The sequence below is a fragment of the Dermacentor variabilis genome, chromosome 8, assembly GCF_050947875.1.
Source record: "Dermacentor variabilis isolate Ectoservices chromosome 8, ASM5094787v1, whole genome shotgun sequence".
NCBI classification, from domain to species: domain Eukaryota; kingdom Metazoa; phylum Arthropoda; class Arachnida; order Ixodida; family Ixodidae; genus Dermacentor; species Dermacentor variabilis.
In genome coordinates this window covers 14,597,204-14,601,835 of record NC_134575.1, presented here as the reverse complement: position 1 = coordinate 14,601,835, position 4,632 = coordinate 14,597,204, and the positions used below count along the sequence as shown (strand labels likewise).

General features: G+C 44.5%; 1 long non-coding RNA gene across 1 annotated transcript; it reads right to left on the bottom strand.

The window, feature by feature from the left end:
• Positions 1-371: 371 nt before the first annotated feature.
• LOC142590892 (uncharacterized) lies at positions 372-2,847 on the bottom strand. Its single transcript, XR_012830250.1, has 2 exons — positions 2,510-2,847; positions 372-722 (listed from the first exon to the last, which is right to left on the bottom strand). It is a non-coding gene; the product is annotated as an uncharacterized LOC142590892 (long non-coding RNA).
• Between the last annotated feature and the right edge of the window lie 1,785 nt (positions 2,848-4,632).

Genomic DNA, 4,632 nt, shown 5'->3' with positions numbered 1-4,632 from the left:
TAAATATATAATTTATTACTGGTCAGCAGCCTACTGAAGCAGCAGTATGCGGCAAGCGGAGTCGAGTTGTGACTTCTATGGTCTAAAAAAGTGAATTCATTAGCCCAAAAGCCGAATCGCTGATAGGAAGTTTTAAATATTTTAGATCAAAATTTAATATCAAGTCGTTGCTGTGAAGCGCTGCTTATTACTCATGACCGCTTCAGGAATTTCACGAACCTTCCATGCTTTTCTGATGCCTGCGCTGGAAATGGCGTTGTAGTTCTAAACGATGCCAGCAAGCCAGATGAAATGAGGGTAAACGTTGACTGTTACATCAACCGCATTGGTGACAGTGAGTCGCGGAACAGAAAACAATCGAAAAAAAGAACTGGTGCTGCCGAATTACGTGCTTTATTCCAGATGCGCTGCTACACCGTGCCTCGAGAGGCGTCAGCGATCAGTAATGTTTCTTGTCGTAGTTCCTTGCATAGTGCTTTCCAGGGGATGCAGTTGCTTTGTGGCCGTTCGCATTGTAGGGGCGATTGGCGTTCGCATATGCATTGGAGTCTGCGTTATTATTGGCGTTGTTGTAGTTGGCGTCATTGGCTGAAGCGCTGTCACAGAGCTGGAAAGCTACGAACGCGATCACAAAAAGGCAGGCGGCGTAGCGAAAGCCACTGGATCTCTTCTGGCACGAATCCATTCCAGACATGGTGAAGGCTGCTTGGAATGTCCTGCTTCTGCAAAAACAGCGAAACGTGGACAAGCAAGTTATGTCAAAAACGAGGTGTTTGCGTAGACGTGCAACTGAACATTAGGAAATTACATCGCAGGAAGACAACGCCAATATAGTTGGGCTTACGATCACAGAGGGAAGCTATTTAGTGAGTCTTCCGCAGGTTTACCTGGTTTACCACGTCTAACATGCTAGTCCACACGGTAAAGATGACAAGTTAATATATTCGCGCCGTGTGCGTCACAGATAAACAATATTCGTAACGAAAAAAAACAACGTGCAACATACAAGCTGAACTACGCTATGATCAATTTCTCTTAGAAAAGGCAAAATGGCTGCGTAATGTATGTAGACGCAGAGGCGGCGTTAGTCCATAGACAAAGTACATGTAGTCGCTCATAGTATAATGGCCTCTGATGCGTATTCAGTGCATCAAACACAAGCATTTTTATTGACCCTCGATATAAAACATAAAAGAATCGCATACAGTGTCGTAGTCAGTGTAGTTGGGATTTAGCTGGTTATAAACACAGCTGCAATAAAGCAACGGAACCCTCCTTGACCTATAGAAGCGGAACGCTGGAAAAATGGCCTCGATAGTAATGGAATAGGTTGAAAACAGCAGATTCTAGGCATTTACCCGAGAGCTGCTTTTATTGCGATAGCATTGCTGTGGAGGTGCGGGGCGGCGTCAGCATTGGCGTGGTCCTCGTGTCCTGCTATCGAAGGCGCATGCGTCACTCAAACGCATAGGGTCGCCAGAGAGGCGGAGGTTGCTTAGTTGCAAAAACTAATCGAAGTGGACGGACCGTCAACACTCCCCTCCACAGGCTGGGTGGAACCGGGCAAGCCCTCTGCCTTCCGCTGCTGGCATGACCTTTGTACGCAGGCGTACTATAAGCACACTGAGATTGCTGCTTGGCTGTTGTGTGTATGCACTGGTCTGAATGAAACGGGCCGTAAACGTCAAGTTAGCGTTTTCTAACGTTTCACTGGGTGCTCAATGACGTCATCTGTTTCCCGTCGGTCCCTCGTCGGGCACCCGTTGGAGATGCGATTCCGGTAACACCTCTGGGGGCGCTCCTACTTTCGCAAGCATTGTGAGGAGCCTGGCAGCTGCCAGAGCGCAGTTCGTTCTGGCAGGTGGCGTGGCGCGTCGTGCGAACATTTCGCAACCGCGCACAGTTGGAGAGGAAATCGAGAACAACACTGAGCCTTGCTGTCGCCCTCCGTGCTTCGACCTTCAGGCGAAACTGCTCGAGTTTTTTCCTGCCATTAAAGTTTCCAGAAAAGTACTCCCTTCTTAAATAAGCAGTGAGGTTAGCGATACTCTCACTTTGGAAAATAACTGTCCACAATGGAGAATCAAAGAAAAATAAGAACTCTCGAATATCCGGCTACGGCACCCATACCATTACAAATAGTGCAACAATGCGAGCGAGCGAGAGAGAGAGAGAGAGAGAGCTAATTAGCCTACTAGCTAGTTAGCTAAGGTCTTCTAAAAGGTATTGTGTCCCTAGGGATGTGCAGAGCGTACTTGCAGCTTTCCCTTGGGCTCATCATAAAATATATAAACCAAACTGATGCTTTTGTGGGAAGTAACTTGCTTCTTCGGAACAAGAGGGCTCGGAAACAGATAGGAATACGCCCCATTAAATGATATAGTCATTTCTAAACCCTTTGCAATAGATTTCAAATTCTAAACGTTTCTACTGATTTATAACACGCACTTAGTGCGCAGGCACGATTGCTTTTTCTTAGACGGAGGTGCGGCATCGCTGGTGAACTTACCCGAGCAATGTGACCAGCCAGCTTTCTAGCTTAGGTGACGTGTCAAAGACGGGCTTCAACTGGCACCTTATATATAGTCCTAATGCTTGGGCATTACTTTCAAATTATTGGCTGGCCAGTATTCTTCGAGAATAACTGCGATTTTCATCACACACAAAGCGTTCCTTGTTGCTCATAGTCGAATTATAAAAGCCGCAGTGATTGTTGTGGCAGGAGAAAATGAGCACGCGCAACTTCCTTTGTTATAAATGCCGCAGGCAAGCGCGAGAATTTAATTGCGTTTGCCGAGGCATATTGTCCATGTAAGAGCTTAATGTTAGTTCACGAGCTTTATTCGAACAATAATCGATTGCACTCTGAAGGCGAATCAACAAGTCCCAAAGCTCATATTAAAATAAGGAATGCTCTAATTTAAAACGAAAAAAAAAGAGAATAAACCGTGTTCGCCATTGTAAGGCTTGCTTTTAAGTGAGGCATCTTCCAAAACCAATGGCGATATGTTCGTTTTCAAAGCAGCGTCTAAAAACACAGCTTACGTGTACTATGACAGGAAAACTGTATGCCCGGCTTGTGTAATGCAACCATGTGCATGACGCAAGCCCTACCATGTGCAGCCAGCCCTTCCTGTTGATTTAAACGATGATCGTTGCCGCCGTTAGTTGGGAAAAAAGTGTAGTGCAGAGAAGTGCACTTGCAAGTTAGAAATGTGGTCTGTTATTTTCCCGTCGATGGCCGAAGCGTGAGCGTTAGAAGAATGAAGGTTTCTTAATACCAGAACAGACCCACAAACGCGAAAAATTCTGCGCACAATTGATTTTTTATGTGTTAGATTAGGTATAGCGTATCACTACGTGTCACATAGCGGACATCAATTACATGCCTGTATACATACTACGCCGTTTCAACACGTTTGCTTAATAACGACGATACAAACCGCAAGAAACACTGCGAGGAAGCTAAATACTTCTGGTTGTGATGTTCAGTAACAGCATCTAGCGTTAAATATTCAGTCAGGATGGAAACATTTGTGCGGGGCAATTGGTTTTTGCAAGTTGTTTTTTTTTCTTCTTCTATTGCGATGGAGACTTCTATACAGTAGCGGGGAAGGAAACACATGCATCTTGAGCTTCGAGTAGATGGAACACTGAGTGCTGAGCATTGTGCTTGAACATTGATACTGCGCGCGACCGCTTTGCTGGATGCTAGGCAGTTGTTTGTGTGTCGCGCGTGTTCTGTCATAAATTCCAAAAATATAGGTTTTTCTTTGTTGTCATTTGTGCGGCCAATAATTAACTTTTTCTTGTAGTTTGAGCCGGCGATGCAACTATTTTTATAAAGCGCGACATGTCTTCCTGTAAAAGTAGGCACCATTTGATTCCCGACAATCTTTAAGAATCCCTAGAAAATGCAGGTATCTTCACCTATAACGGAACCTCGACTGTCTTGGAATGAAACCAAGCAACTCTTAAGCTGGCATCGACGCTTCAGAATTCGTGATCGAAGAGGATATGCTGTAATTGCAAGAAACTTGGCTAGGTATTAAAGCAAGTATAACTGGTACTGGATTCAGACACGTAACCTGATCATCTCTAGAGAGGTTCAACCACTTCGCCGCCAAGCCTACTTCTCTTGTTTCGGGGTATTCATTTAAATACGATGAAGATTACGTTCCTGTCATTGGTTATGATCATCGGACGTACGCAATAGTGTAAATATAGTTCTTGTAGTTTCACCACAGTCTGCTTGCCGCTCCGAGGAGACTCCAGAGCTTCACTAATGGTTCACAGTATGCTCAGAAGGAAACTTCAGTTCGATCTTAGCTGTGACTTCGTTGGGGATAGACATGACAAACGCGCAAAAGCACTCATGTGGAAGTCATCGAAGAGCTTTCAACCAAAAAGTGGTTTGAATAAACAGAACCAAGTATATTTACAGGTATTGAACAACATAATTTATAAGCGCTAATGTTTTCTCGTATTACTCAGCTATTTTCTAATATTTCATTCAAATCTCAATCAATATCTCAATTATACACCTCCAGAACATATGCACATGCCTCAGCTCTTTAACATCAAACCATAATCTGAAATGCACGAAATAGGCATGCTGTCGAACGGTATGCA